At 43.1% G+C, this 16,726-nt stretch overlaps 1 protein-coding gene across 9 annotated transcripts in view; it reads right to left on the minus strand.

Moving 5' to 3' along the window:
* Window positions 1–16,726, minus strand: part of FGGY (FGGY carbohydrate kinase domain containing) — a 475,197-nt gene that overhangs the window by 201,033 nt on the left and 257,438 nt on the right. The window lies entirely within an intron of this gene.

The raw sequence follows: 16,726 nt of genomic DNA on the forward strand, positions 1-16,726 counted from the left end.
GAGTCTGGAGGGCTACAATCCACAGGGTTGCAGAGAGTCGGACATGAACTGAAGCGACTTAGCACACATCTAGCACACGCAGTGTGTGGTCTCGAACACTGGAATAATAATAGTGACTCTAACTAGAATAATAGAAGCAATGGTCATCAGTGATTTTTGCTCCCCAAACTACCAGGCACTGTGCTGAATAGTTATAAGTATAGTCTCATTTTATATGAAGCCTGTCAAGTTGATGCTATTAACGCCACACATTAGTGAAAGAGGGAAGGCCTATGTATGGGCAAAGTGACCTGTCCAAGATCACATTGCTAATAAGAAACAGAGCTGAAGGGAACCTAGTTTAACCCATCACATTTCAATCTCAAAGAAGGCAATGGAGTCATTTGATGATGGGACCTTCTCAGCATCTCTGGGTCACCATTCTTAGTACTACTCTTTCCAGAACTCTCAGTGTAAAGGGCAGAGTGACTGACACTAAGTTTCTGTTGAAAGAATGCCAGATGGCGGAGAGTTTCCCATACATGGTATAAGCTCAGGGGCTCCTCCACACAGACTGTGTTCCTTGATACTTACTGGGCAAGTGAAGTTACAAATGCAAGGGGGGAGTTAGACTGTTTAGAGCCTTGAGTCATCTATCATTCATTCAAATACTCAATGAGCACCTTCAAGACATAATAAAACATACTGGGTTTTATATGTGGGAGATGCAAACACGGAAACATTCCCAGCGAGGAGACAGGCAGGAGGTGGTAAGCATCGGGGCAGAGCACAGAGGCCGGGATCCAGGAAAAGACAGCTCCTTCCCGCCTCATGGACTCCAGGCCACGCTGCCCCACTCTTCATCTCTAATCCTCAGTGCTCCTTCTCACCTCCAGACCTCTGCATTCACTCTGCCCTCTGCCTGAGATGCCATTCCCCAACCTCTTTGCCAGGTGAACTCCAATTCCTTCCTAACTCAAATGTTATTTCCTCAGAAGGCTTCCCTGCTCCTCCAGGCAAAATGCGGCTCCCTAGTCAAGGTTCTCACACCTTCTTGGACTTCCCTAACACACAAGACACTGGTAATTTACAGAATTACTGCACCCCATCTGTCTCTCTTGCAGTCATAAACGCTGCTGGAAGCTGGCACTGCCTTGCATACATGCTTAGACCCCCAGCACTGACCACAGTGGCTAGTACACAATAGGAAGTGAAAGTACCTATGCTGGGGATGTGATGATAAGATGACAGCTCTTGTCCTAGGGCTGCTCCCAGTCCTGTGGGAGGGAGGGAAGGAGAAGCCTAGATGGAACATTTAAATGCAGGGATCAGATGATACAAGAAGAACTGCAGGGCCTATAATCATAGTGGAGAACAATATGGCAGTGTCTTAAAGAACTAAAAACAGAACTACAGTGTGATCCAACAAATCCCACTCCTGGGCATATATCTGTAGAAAAGTACAATCTGAATGGATACAAGGTCTCTGATGTTCATTACAGCACTGTTTACAACAGCCACGACATGGAAGTCACCTAAATGTCCATCAGAGATGAATGGGTAAGGAAGATGTGGTGTATATACGTATACAATGGCACACAGCCACAAAAAGAAGGAAATAATGCCATTTGCAGCAACATGGATATAAGCAACCTAGATATAAGTCAGAGAAAGACAAATATCATATATAACGTCACTTATGTATGGAATCTAAAAACAACATATTCAACTTATTTACAAAACAGAAGTAGAATCAAGGATGTAGAAAACAAGCACATGATTACTGGGGGGAAAGCAGGGGTGGAGGAGGATAAACTGGGAGAATGGGATTGACATGTTTGGTCACTCAGTCATGTCCGACTTTTTGTGACTCCACGGACTGCAGCACGCCAGACTTCCCGGTCCTTCAGCATCTCCCAGAGCTTGCTCAAACTCATGTACATTGAGTTGATGATGCCATCCAACCATCTCATCCTCTGTTGTCCCATTCTCCTCCTACCTTCCATCTTTCCCAGCATCAGGGTCTTCTCCAATGAGTCAGTTCCTTGTAACTGGAGGTCAAACTGTCAGAGCTTCAGTTTTAGCATCAGTCCTTCCAATAAATATCCAGGGTTGATTTCCTTTAGGATTGACCGGTTTGATCTCACTGAGGACCAAGGGACTCTCAAGAGGCTTCTTTGGTGCTCAGCCTTCATTATGGTCCAACACTCACATCCACATATGATTACTGGAAAGACCATAGCTTAGACTAGATGGACCTTTGTTGGCAAAGTAATGTCTCTACTTTTTAATATGCTGTCTAGGTTTGTCATAGCTTTTCGTCCAAGGAGCAAGCATCTTTTAATTTTAAGGCTGCAATTACCATCCACAGTGATTTTGGAGCCCAAGAAAATAAAGTATGTTACAGTTTCCATTGTTTTTCCATCTATTTGCCATGAAGTGTTGGGACTGGATGCCATGATTTTATTTTTCTGAATGTTGAGCTTTAAGCCAGCTTTTTCACTCTCCTCTTTTACTTTCATCAAGAGGCTCTTTAGTTCCTCTTTGCTTTCTGCCATAAGGGTGGTGTCATCTGCATATCTGAGGTTAGTGATATTTCTCCCAGCAATCTTGATTCCAGCTTGTGTTTCACCTGCCTGGCATTTTGCATGATCTACTATACACATAACTTAAATAAGCAGGGTGACACTATATAGCCTTGATGTACTCCTTTCCCAATTTGGAACCAGTCTGTTGCTCCATATCCAGTTCTAACTGTTACTTCTTGAAGTGCACACAGGTTTCTCAGGAGGCAGGTAACGTGGTCCGGTATTCCCATCACTTGAAGAATGTTCCACAGTTTGTTGTAATCTGCACAGTCAAAGACTTTAGTGTAGTCAATGAAACGGAAGTAGATGTTTCTCTGGAATTCACTTGGTTCTTGTATGAACCAACAGATGCTGGCAATTTGATCTCTGGTTCCTCTGCCTTTTCTAAATCCAGCTTAAACATCTGGAAGTTCTCAGTTCACAAACTGTTGAAGCCTAGTTTGGAGGACTTGGACCATGACTTTGCTAGTACGTGCAATTGTGTGGTAGTTTGAACATTCTTTGGCATTGCCTTTTTTGGGGTTGGAATGAAAACTAACATTTTCCAGTCCTGTGGCCACTGCTGAGTTTTCCAAATCTGACGGCATATTGCGTGCAGCACTTTCACAGCATCACCTTTTAGGATTTGAAATAGCTCAGCTGGAATTCCATCACCTCCACTAGAGTTTTCCTGAGTCATGCTTCCTAAGTCCCACCCGATTTTGCACTACAGGATGTCTGGCTCTAGGTGAGTGATCACATCATGGTTATCCAGGTTGTTAAGATCTTTTTAATATAGTTCTGAGTATTCTTGCCACCTCTTCTTAATATATTCTGCTTCTGTTAGCTCAATACTATTCTTTCCTTTATTGTGTCCTTTATTAGTGTTCAGTATTAGCATCTTTATTGATATATACACACTACTATTAATATAGAAAACTAAAAAGAGCTTCTGTATAGTTCTTCTGTGTATTCAAAAATACACAGAAGAACTATACAAAAAAGATCTTAATGACCCATAAAACCATGAAGGTGTGATCACTCACCTAGAGCCAGACATCCTGGAATGTGAAGCCAAGTGGGCCTTAGGAAGCATCATTACGAACAAAGCTAGTGGAGGTGATGGCATTCCAGCTGAGCTATTTCAAATCCTAAAAGATGATGCTGTGAAAGTGATATACTCAATATGCCAGCAGATTTGGAAAACTCAGCAGTGGCCAAAGAACTGGAAAAGGTCAGTTTTCATTCCAATCCCAAGGAAAGGCAATGCTAAAGAATGTTCAAACTACAGCACAATTGCATTCATCTTACACGCTAGCAAAGTAATGTTCAAAATTCTCCAAGACAGGCTTCAACAGTACATGAACTGTGGACTTCCAGATATTCAAACTGGATTTAGAAAAGGCAGAGGAACTAGAGACCAAATTGCCAGCATCTGTTGGATCATACAAAAAGCAAGAGAATTCCAGAGAAACATCTACTTCTGCTTCATTGACCACACTAAAGCCTTTGACTGTGTTGATCACAACAAACTGTGGAACATTCTTCAAGAGATGGGAATACCAGACCACCTTACCTGCCTCCTGAGAAACCTGTGTGCAGGTCAAAAAGCCATAGTTAGAACCAGACATGGGACAATGGACAGGTTCCAAATTGGGGAAGAAGTACATCAAGGCTGTATATTGTCTCCTTGCTCATTTAACTTACACGCAGAGTATATCATGTGAAATGCCAGGCAGGATGAAGCACAAGCAGGAACCAAGACTGCTGGGAGAAATATCACTAACCTCAGATATGCAGATGACACCACCCTTATGGCAGAAAGCAAAGAGGAACTAAAGAGCCTCTTGATGAAAGCGAAAGAGAAGAGTGAAAAAACTGGCTTAAAACTCAACATTCAGAAAAGTAAGATCATGGCATCTGGTCCCATCACTTCATGGCAAACAGATGGGGAAACAATAAAAACAGTGACAGACTTTATTTTCTTGGGCTCCAAAATCACTGCAGTTGGTGACTGCAGCCATGAAATTAAGACGCTTGCTCCTTGAAAGAAAAGCTACAACAACCTAAACAGCATATTAAAAAGCTGAGACGTTACTTTGCTGACAAAGGTCCAAGTAGTCAAAGCTATGGTTTTTCCAGTAGTCATGTATGGATGTGAGAGTTGGACCATAAAGCAAGCTGAGCACTGAAGAATTCATGCTTTTGAAATGTGGTATTGGAGAGGACACTTGAGAGTTCCTTGGATTCCAAGATCAAACCAGTCAATCCTAAAGGAAATCAGTCCTGAATATTCATTGGAAGGACTGATGCGAAAGTTGAAGCCCTAATACTTTGGCCCCCTGATGCAAAGAACTGACTTCTTAGAAAAGTCCCTGATGCTGGGAAAGATTAAAGGCAGGAGGAGAAGGGGACAACAGAGGATGAGATTGTTGGACTGCACCACTGACTATGATGGACATGAGTTTGAGCAAGCTCTGGGAGTTGGTAATGGACAGGGAAACCTGGTGTGCTGAAGCCTATGGGGTTGCAAACAGTTGGACACAACTGAGTGACTGAACTCAACTGACTACAAAGACCTACTCTATATCTATAGCACAGAGAACTCTAATTGATAATCTGTAATGACTCTTATGGGAAAAGAATCTAAAAAGAGTGGATATATGCATAACTGATTCACTTCGCTGAACAGCGGAAACTAACACAACATTGTAAATCAGTTATACTCTACAAAATTTTAAGAAAATAATCGAAGAAGAAGAAAGAGAAGGAGAAGAAGGAGGAGGAGGAGAACTGCAGGGCAGCTTAGCTCACCTTCAGGGATTCAGGGGATTTCCAAGGAGGGGGTCTATGCTGAGTTCTGCAGGAGTCAGCCATGTGAAAGGATGAAGGTACATCCTTAAGCCACAGATCCCTAGAGCTGAAGGCTGTGGCTGCTCAACAAACAGGCTTTTCCAGAAAGCAGGGTCAAGGGGGCCACTATGAGGTCTCTTACATGCCAACAGCTTTCTAGGTTTTTTTCTAGAGCTTCTCCCAAATTCTCCCTTCTTGGGCACAGCAACTTGGGAACTTCAGTTATTGTACAGAGGCCCAGTGGTGGAGGAAGTAAGCCTCTTTGTAACTCTCTGTGTTGGTTATCACAGTCTGTTTCATGTTATCACAGGAATTCGGTCCCAGCAACCAGGTGATTGAGGTCTGGGACTAAGGTTGAAGAGTCCCAGACCTGAGGGCCTTCACCAAGCCCTGAGCATCATGTGGCTGCCCCTATGGCCTGTGTTTCCCAGACACTAGGTCAGCCAAGCAGGGCCCTGCCAGGAGATGTGAAGGCTTAAGGCACTGGAGAGCCAGAGTGTTTCTCCCCTGCTCCCCCCATGTCAAGGGGCTGCTTCTTCATGACTTCAGCTGTGCCGAAAGGGCCGAGACTCGCACTCGGCCCATGTTGACCACCCTTCACCTCCGGTTACATCACCTCCTCCTATGTCCCCCAGCACGGGGTGTCAACAGCTTCCATTTTGCTGTTTCCCTGACTTGCTTTGCAGGGAATATAGCCCTTTATAGCTCCTTCATAATCTAAGCCACCATTTTTGTGTATTAAATTCCCTGTTTTTTCTATATACTTAGAGTGCTTTACATTTTTTTCTGGGAAATCCTGGGTGATAAATTTCCCCATCCAGGGCGCAAAGACTTTTGACAGAAAGAAACCCTAGATACAAGATCATTTTATTTGAGTTGTATTTGCAGTCTCTCTCTCTGGGAAAGTGTTAGTTGCTCAGTTGTGTCCAACTCTTTGTGACCCCATGGATCGTAGCCTGCCAGGCTCCTCTGTTCATGGAATTCTCCAGGCAAGAATACTGGAGTGGGTAGCCATTCCCTTCTCCAGGGGATCTTCCTGACCCAGGGACTGAACCCAGGTCTCTTGCACTGGCAGGCAGATTCTTTACCATCTGAACCACCAGGGAAGCCCCATCTCTCTGTACATGTCTCATTTTATTCTTACAACCACTGAGTGTGATGGGTGTTATTAAAATCTTCATTTTTACAAAGGAAGAAATTGAAGCTTAGAAATGAGAACTGAACCAAGATCACATAGCTCACCAGAAGCAGGGCTGGGAATCCCATTCAGGTAGCCTGATTTCTAACTGCTGGGTCTCAGGTTTTTCTCCAAAATAAAAATCAGATAACCAGATAGTCAATGTTTATTCATCTGTATATCTCAAAATATTGGGGCCTTACAATATTGATCCTGAGATCCTTGCTGGAAAAGGGGTTGGCCATTGATGGTCCACCGTGTTATATGCACGTTCAAGGAATTCCTGCTGATGACTGCTTTTATTGGTCCCATACATATAAAGCATGAGCAAAGTTTATCTTACAGGGTACCTCAATCCTGAAAGGGAGTTATACAAGGTAAGAAAAGAAATTTGTGGAAAATATTTCTTTGTTTCCTCTCTGATTAGCAGATTCATTGTTGATATTACTAGGCTTAGAATCTGATAATGAGTGTATTACAATAAAAAAGAACGAATCTCCACAATGTTCTTCATAGCAGCCATACCGATTTGCAGGGTAGAGATAGAGACACATGCATAGAAAACAGACGTGTGGACACTGGGGTGGGGTCGGGGTGGGAATGGGATGAATTAGGGGGTTGGGACTGACTTATATACGTTGCTGTGCATGGAATGGATGACTAATGAGGACCTGCTGCGTGGTGCAGGGAGCTCGGCTCAGTGCTCTGTGCTGACATGGATGGGAGGGAAATCCAAAGGGGATGGGATACATGTATGCATATGGCTGATTCACCTTGCTTGTGCAATGGGAAATTAGCACAACACTGTGGAGTAACTAAACTCCAAAAAAAGATTAAAAAATAGAAAATGATTTAAAAGCTGCTGTCACATATTAGAAAAAAAAAGAATGGGATTTGGAGACAGTAAGACCTGCTATAACATGAAGAAAACAACAATATCACAGGGTAGCTCTGATATAGAGGTAATGCTTAAAAATAAAACTTGGATTAACAGGTGTTATGTCACCACCATCACTATCCAGCATCATCATCAATATCATCTGAACTCTTCTCAAGAGACAGTTGCATTGTTCCTACGTTTTTAGAAAATTGATCAGATGGCTAGGATAGGCTGGATACTGCATTGTCTCACAATCTTCATAACATTTGTGAAATATATTCTTTCTTCCCTTCAACACATACAGAAGCAGCAAAGTAACTTGCCCAAGGACACAGAGATATAAGACCAGTGCCAGGATGCAGCAACTTGAATTTATTTGGTCTGACCCTAAAACCCATGTTCTTTCCAGAATCCCTAACTTTATAATGTGATAATCATCTTATACAAAGGAAATATATTTATAAGTGTCAGTTCACCAGGGACTCAGAGCCATGGGTTTAGAGTTTGAAAATCTGAGTTTGAGCTGTAGTTCTGCCATGAACCACCTGAAAGTCTGAACTATTCCCGCACATCCACCAGGAGATAAGTGGATCACAAAGGAGGTTCTTTTTCAGCCATTTTCAGGACATAACATACTTAGTGATTCTTTGAAGAAGTGTCTCCTGGCCTGGAAACAGGAGGGCTGAAAGAAATCCCTCCCAAGATGGTATATTCTCAAGTCCCGAGGGAACTTAGAAAACCTCAGGCCAGGCTGGCACAGCACCAGTGACAGGCAAGTATTGCCTGGTTTCCCCTCCAGAGAGGTTCTGAGCACTCTGCCTAACAGATCCGATCCAAGGGCTGATGCTGCTGTGAGACCACGTGAGTCTCAGCCCTGGCATCCCTCATTTTGTCTTTGGCCACATAGAGCTTGGAGGGGCCGACCCGGAGAAAAGAGGTCCAAAGCCCAGGAAGCAACAGAGGGGAGGAGGAGCTTTCTCTTTTCTGCATAAACACATTTCACAATCCATGAGGGATCATGGGCCTCATGTGTACATCAGGAAACAATTCCTAAGACGGGGTTTTGACAAGCACAGCCCTCTGAACTACTGGGGCCCTTCACATGACTATGCAAGTGTCAGTGAATTCAGCATTCCTCAGAAAGTTTAAAGAGCAAAATTAGCAGCTGAAGAAATAGGCACCAAAAAAAAAAATTGCAAGATTCAACTGTGTTTTCCTTGAACCTTGCACAATGCTCAGCTGATGGTAGTTGCTTAACAAATTTTTTTTGTTGTTGAATGAAAAACAAATAGCTTACTGAGTCAATGAATCAATTCAGGGCCTCTTATTTAATGACTCTTCCCCTTTAGTTCATATCAAAAAATGTGTTTTAAAAACACAGAATTAAAAAGGGAAAATTAAAAATTCATGAACAACTCTTATTTTTTCTTACGTGCTCTTTGCCTCCCCCTGTCCCATCCACCAAACATCCATCCTTCCATCCAAACACTTATTGAATATCTACTCTATTTCTGTCAAAGAAAAAAGAGACTTTGCAAATGTTATGATTAACAGTGGGTTGGTTATCCTGTAATTTATCAAGCCACAACTGCTTTGAAAACTTTAAAGGGTTGTATAAAAGAAAAACATCCCAAGCTCTAGCATTTGTATTATAATTATCTCATACTTTACAGCTATATAAAGTACTTTATAGTTTGCAAAGCATCCTTAAACACTGTACCCTTCATGAAGTTTTTTTAAAAAACCCTGTCATATGCGTTATTTTGAGATCACAGTTGAAGAAACAATTTAAGAGAGGTAAAGTAACTTACTCAAGTTTATTTAGCTACTTAGAGGCAGAGGCAGGAGTAAAACTCAGCTAGGAGTTTTATTCTCCTAGTCTGAAGATTTTTTTCCTGTGTTTGAAAAATAAAAAGGTCTGTTTTAGATAGATCTACATCTTGAAAATGATGTTCTTAAAATAACAACCCCAGATACCTTTCTGAAGGAAAAAAGGATGCGAAGGAATCTGAACATTACCTAAAACTGTATGAACTTGAGACTCTCGAATTGGAGGAATAAACTGACTGATAAATTTCATCAAATGAGCTGTCTGACTAAGCCGGCCAAGGGGTTAAGAGGTTCTTCAGGAAGAGGATCTTTGGAGATCACCAGCCTTGTGTTTCAATAATTGTAAGCTCCCAGAATTTTTTCTGCAGAGGACCAGACACTAGTTTCTACACAAGAAGATACTGAATTCTGTTCTTTTGTTGAATATTCATTCATCTTATATTGAAAATAATAGATGGGTTTGGCACTAGAGTGCTTAAAAAACCTGGACTTGTTCATCAAAGGCCCTTGGTTAAGTTTCTTATCTCCTTTATGCATCAGTTTCTACATCTGTACAATTTGAATAACAGTATCCTCCGCATCGGATAGTTGTAAGGATTAGATGTGTTAATATGTGTAAAGTGCTTACACCAGTGCTGTCTGGAGAACATTCTAAGATGATGGAAATGTTCTATATCTGCATTTTCCAATACAGCAGTCACCAGACACAGATGGCAACTGAGCCCTCAAAATGTGGCTAGCGCACCTGAGGAACAGAATTTTCCATTTTGATGAGTTTCAGTAGCACATGTGGTTAGTGTGCTGTATTAGAGTGTGCTGAGGACTATATGAATGCTTGCTGTTTTTACTATCGTTGCTATTATTGTTGTCTTCAGACTTAGGCTTGAATCCCACTGACACGTTCTTAGGCAAATGCCTTGATCTCTAGAACCTCAATTTCCAAATCTAAAGATTCTGGATAACAATGCTTACCTTACAAAATTGTGGGTGGGGATTAAGTGAGATGTAGGTGGACTCTACCAGTACTCAACAAATGGGACCTTCAGGTGTGCTTGGCACAAATGTAGGGATTTCCTACTTATTCCTAAATGCTCCTTGCTCAGCCATGCCACTGAACATTACCTCATGCTCTTCCTTCTCCTTGGAATGTTCTTCCCCTAGTACACTCCATCCCCCAACAATCTACCAGGGGAACATGGGCTCCAGGGTGCAGACTCAGATCTTTCATCAACAGTCTTCCCAGACTGTGCCTTCAAGCCATTCCCCTGAGCACCCCAGTCAGGGAGAACTGGTCAACCTTTTCTATCTGTAATGTAGCTGTTTGCACAGCTGTCTCCCTCTAGCAGACTCTGAGCAGACTGAGGCCAGGGCAGGCTCACTAATTTCGGTTATTGTTTAACAAACGAATGACTGCATGTTGCACAAGGTGTATATAATACTAGTGAAACACAAGATGTTTTCTAGATAAAGGTAGTGGATTTAATCATGGGCAGATACACTGTGTCTTAAATACGACTGACAGTAAAAGATAGAGTTTTGAAGGACAACTTATAAGTGATGGTGAAAATCTTACTGGAGCCTCACAACTCACCTTGTTTAGAACTGTCAAAATCACTGGTAAAAATAAAGATGCTAAGACCCTTCTGATTATTGAAACACTGTTGCGTGTCTCAGACCTTACAAGTATTATTGTATTAAATTCTTAAAATGATCTCGAGAGGTAGCTGTTATCACACCGTTTTACTAATTCAGAAAATGAGACCAAAAGTTGTTCAAGGAACTTGTCCAAGGTCCTTCAGAGTCAGAGTGGGGGAAGACAACACACAGATCCACCCAATGCTAAATCTCATGGAGCTAGAGAAACTAGTTCCTTTCTTTCCAACCACTTACAAGAATTTCAAGTATTCACAGACAGCAGAGCTGAACTCAGATCTCTTTCAGGATTTACTGTCATAATCCACTACAGCAAGCCCAAAGCGTTCATCTCAAGCCTAACAAATGAAGGGGAGTGAAACAGCTGAAAAGATTTCTGTGATCCTGGTGTTTGATGAAGCATCACTTTGGCTTTGAAAGAAATGCCACTTAGAATGCATCTAATCTAAATCCTAAAGTAGGTGTAAAAAAAATCCTAGGTAAAAATTCTACAAAGAAATTTCACACACCTTGACACTGCCACCACCTCTGTTCCCCTCAACCCACGCCCCCATCCCCAGAACGGGAAAGATAATAGGAAAGGTTTTTGTTTAAATGAGATGTGAACAGACTTTACAAGATACTTGCACTATTTCGGGCATAATGGTGAAGAACAAGTGCTCTAGAATCAGACCACCTGACTTCAAGTCTGCAAGTTGGTCAAGTCACTTAACCTTGTTGGGTCTCGGTTCCCTCGCCTATGAAACTGGAATGACAACAGAATGTAGCTCCAAGCACTATTGTGAAGACGAAGTGAGCCAGATTGGTACCTGGATCACAGTTTGCTCCATATAGTTCTGCCATTGTTGTTAAACTACTGACCAATCTCAGTCTTCGGTGTTAAAGCAGGGCTTGGCACGACTGTTCAGGCATTCCCCCTCAGCATGCTGCATGCTCTGCCAGAGGGATTTGGGCTTACACAGAGTGACTGGAACATTTGTTTTCTGTCCGGGTGTGTACAACTGATGACAGAATAATGGGGGGCTCATGGGGATCACAAAAATGAGATACCAGGTAGTAGGAACAATTCAGGCTAACATTTTAAACACTGTTGATAATAAACCAAAAGCTATTTATATTCCTAAAACCCACAATAACATGTTTGTATGGTTTTTCCAGTGGTCACGTATGGATGTGAGAGTTGGACTATAAAGAAAGCTGAGTGCTGAAGAATTGATGCTTTTGAACTGTGGTGTTGGAGAAGACTCTTGAGAGTCCCTTGGACTGCAAGGAGATCCAGCCAGTCCATCCTAAAGGAGATCAATCCTGGGTGTTCATTGGAAGGACTGATGTTGACGCTGAAACTCCAATACTTTGGCCACCTGATGTGAACAGCTGACTCATCTGAAAAGACCCTGATGCTGGGAAAGATTGAGGGCAGGAGGAGAAGGGGATGACAAAGGATGAGATGGTTGGATGGCATCACTGACTCAATGGACATGGGTTTGGGTGGACTCCAGAAATTAGTGATGGACAGGGAGGCCTGGCGTGCTGCAGTTCATGGGGTCGCAAAGAGTCAGACACGACTGAGCGACTGAACTGAACTGAACTGAGGATCATTCATCCTACAGTACAACTTGGTGATGATGAACATCGATTCTAAATTTCACACTTGTCCAAGACTTGCACCCATCAGACACCAATACAAGACCTTTGGGAAGGTCAGAGAACAAAGAAGAGACCCTCAGATAACTGTATCTGGGTCTCACTCCTCTGTTCTCCCTTCTACCCAGAAAGATCAAATCTCAAAGGTAGGCTATAATATGTAATAGCTTGGAAATCTGAGACTCAGAGAACACTAGCAAAATCCACAATAAAGACTAAGGAAAAACTTGATTTCAGAAATTCCTTTCTTCTTAACCGCAACACAGCCTCTAGATTACTTGGACACTCTCATCTGTAACATCATAAAAAACAATTTTTCACTCACGGGCATTAGACATGGAAAACGGTCAAGTTGAAATCCAATCCAAATAGCCAAGTTAAGTCACAAAAATCACTTACCATCTAAGTAAAAGAAATAAAATTAAGAGAACTGGTCCAAATATCACAAATGTGTCTTCTGGAATAAATCCTTACATAGATCTAAACCTGTGACTCTAAATCACACAGTTGCCTTCTGATGTTTTCTAAGTTAGTTAATTTGAGAGCTATTTATTGATTCCCAGTTATAAGCCAGGCACTGTGAGGAGCAAGAATGCTAAAGATGAAAACTGTTTCCTTTTATACTACTGGATCCCAGTCTAGGAGCGACGAAAGGGACATAGGCAGACACAAGACAATAAGGAACAACCAGTGACTCAGATCTGAACCTGTCTAATCAAAGTATGGAGCCAGGACCCCTGACCTAGTTTGGATGGTCAGGAAGGACCTCCTGAAGGAGGGGAGGCAGGAGTCTCCTCAGTCAGCAGGGGTAGAGAATAGGAAAGGAAAAGCAATTCCAGTAGCCTAGAGATAGACAGGTAAGAGAAACAGATGATGTGAACTACTGGCCTACGGAATCTGAAGAAGATGCAACCCTGTGTTCTGAAGAACATGGTTGGACAAGGCTCTGGAGCAGAAGGCAGACAATTTATACTGGGTTCCCAGGTCCACCACATGAGCACTACACAGCATAAGCTAGCGCATCAGCATAAGCACAGCACATAGCAGAAGCTAACTCGCCTCTGTGGGCCTCAGTTCTCTCAGGTGTGAGGGGGGAGTGACCGCATCTACTTGGCCACCTGATGCAGAGAGCTGACTCACTGGAGAAGACTCTGATGCTGGAAAAGACTGAAGGCTGGAGGACAAGAGGGCGACAGAGGATGAGGCATCCTGAACTCAATGGACATGAGTTTGAGCAAACTCCAGGACATGGTGAAGGACAGGGAAGCAGAGTGTGCTGCAGTTCAGGGGGTCGCAGCTGGACATGATTCAGTGACTGAACAACAACAGAATAGCACTGTACACCCCATATCCCAGGAAGCACGCCCCCTGTCCCAAGTCCTGAGCAAGGGGTAATGCATGGTCACCCTACACGTAAGGCAAGCAGTCTTGTGCCTGGGACGTAAAAACTGCTAGATAAATATCAGTGTCCAACCTCTCCCGGGAGATAGTAATCTTTTCTTGGCCCTAGACAAATGGTCTCATTTATCAAATTATCTGAAGGCTCTCTGCAGGTGAAAAAGGAAGTAGTCACCCTGACAGTCCCCTCAAAGACACAGAGCAGACCGGTGAGATGGTTCAGGACAACACTAACGGGAGACGGGACTTGCTCAGACAGACTCTTTTGGACACCTGAACCTGGGGAAGAGGCCTGAAATTTCAGAGGAAAATATCACAGTTGGCTCCCCAGTTCTCTCTCCCCAGCCTCTGAAGCCACACTCAGTGCCTCCTCCCTTGGTGTTGAGTTTTGGTTCCATCAAAAAACGTCCAGAGGTTTTGTGGGGTTAGTTGAACATTGACAGATTCTTCAAAGCCTGGAATTCACTCCCAGAGCCAAAACCAGCCAAGTTTATATGGGGCTAGGATTTCCCCTAGAGAGGGTTACAGGGCTTCACTACACACAGACTGATTGATCTAACCTTGTGCCACGCTTCAGACAACAAGGAGACAAAAAAGAAAAATAGATTTTTGAAGGTGGATCCTCTGTTCCTGGCCCCTATTACTGGCGGAGTGGGGGTGGGAGTGTAAGGCGACCCATCGCTGGATAAGAGTCAGGCCAGAGAATCGGAGAATTAAGTGCTATGCAGAGCAGCTGGAGAGAGGAAAAACAAAACAAAACCTGAGCAGGATAAAGGGCCCAGGGTTTTAACACAGCGAATGAATGACATGTGGCTCAAATAGTTTCAAAGAGAACAAAGGCTTAGGTAAATAAATAGTATGGAAGACGAGAGCAAAAATGAATTATAGAAAATCCCACAAGGAATACACTGGGATTTTTCAAAAACTGCAGATGAAATGACAAGAGATCAACATTCAGCCCTCCCTTTCCACCTACACACCTGCTCCCGACATCCGCATTCTTGGGATAGTTAGCCCTGGCCAGGCTCCCCTCTTCTTTCTCTGGGCCTGCCCTGGGCTCTGGGGGTAAGGGGGATGGTCTGAAAGAGCCCTGGACTTCAGCGAGAAAGAGACATTTCCAGCCACATGACTTTGAGCAAATGAGCTGAGTTCCTTGAGCCTCTAATACCTCAACTGTAACAGCGAAGTGATGATTTCAAAGTAAAAGTGTAAAAGGGCAATCTTGTTTTGAAAGAAAAGTGCTGTGATCACATCTTAGGCCCTGAATAATACTCTCTCCCTCCTCCATTCGGTCGGATCCAATTTGATAAACGTTTACTGAGCACAGCTCTCCATGAGGCAGCATGCTCAGCACTGCAGGGGAAACAGTACCTGAAAAAACATAATCACTGTTCTCCTAGGGCTCACAATCCCCTGGGAGCCAAGGATGCGTGTACCCAGCAGCCTGATTATGGCTGCCAAAGGAGCACAGCAATCGATGAGCAGAAGGAAGGGTCTCACCGTGTGTGGGTCTAGATAGGCTTCTCCACTGAGGGCCTGTTTCCTCTTTGACCTGATGATCAGAGGTCTCCTCTACTTTGGCTGTGGCCACTCACTCCAGGTCTTGCTGCAGCCTACCTCAAAAGCTTTAGGTCTTCTCTACAACACCATCATCGTAAGAGCTAACACCTGTGTAGCATTTACCTGCTCCAGGAACTCTTCTAGGTGCTCTATGTAAATTATCGTAGTAGTGAATCCTCACAATTACTGTTATGAGGCCCATCTGGGAAACAAGAACCTTTGAGCCAGCAGGGTAAGTAACTGACCAGTGATCACAGAGAGCAGGTGATATGTGGAATAAGAATCAGGCTGTTTGGCTCTGGAAATCATGCTTTCTTTCAACCCTGAGACTGTAGGAATGCAGTTGTGGGTATTCTTGGGCAGGGTTTTTGGTACACACAGGTACTTCTTTCTGTTGGATAGATGCTGTATGTTCATACTATTTTTTCACTCTGCCTTTGCTCTCACTCCTTCTAAATTCTTTATTATGAAGGGAAGAATTCTTGAGTGATTTAAAAAAAATAACACCCAGTCCATCACTTCAAAGCATCTCTGGGCAAACCTGGAGTGTGTCCAAGTCAGTGCATCTCTTTGGGCACTCTTTGGAGAGAGAACTCCCAAGGCCATCAGCAGTGTGGACCAGAAGCAGCAATTGAACAGACAACGTGAAGCAGCTTCCACTTGCCAGGCCTTCCAACCTTGCACTGTCCAGGCACACCTGTTATGCTGTCACTGGGCGCTGTCCCCCAAAGCTGGCCAGTCCTCATCATCATCCACAGCCTCCCCACATTCTGCCATCTGCCAATCTGCAACCTAGAATCTGGCAGGCCCACAGGTGTTCTTTTCTTCTTTACTGCATTCTTTTTCTTTGGAGCTGTGTGGCTGGAGTTCATTTGGGCTGTTATCAATCAAGCGATGCAACCAAATTTTTTTAAGAACGAAAATAATCTGATTAGCGACCTGGAATTTTTTAGGATAAAACTTAAACTAGAATAGTGAGAAGAAAAGAAACTTCTATAGAAAAAAAAAAAAAACCCAAAAAACTATAAACTAGTAAATTTTGCTTTTACCCTGGCAGAGGGAGGAACATGCAAAAAATATAAATGATGAAAGGGTTCAAAGTCATTTTCACAATTCATTGAAGTACTCAACCACTGTCAGTTATTAGAACTTAGCTGGGAAGGTTTGGTATCCATTCCTCATTTC

The sequence above is a fragment of the Dama dama genome, chromosome 20, assembly GCF_033118175.1.
Source record: "Dama dama isolate Ldn47 chromosome 20, ASM3311817v1, whole genome shotgun sequence".
NCBI classification, from domain to species: domain Eukaryota; kingdom Metazoa; phylum Chordata; class Mammalia; order Artiodactyla; family Cervidae; genus Dama; species Dama dama.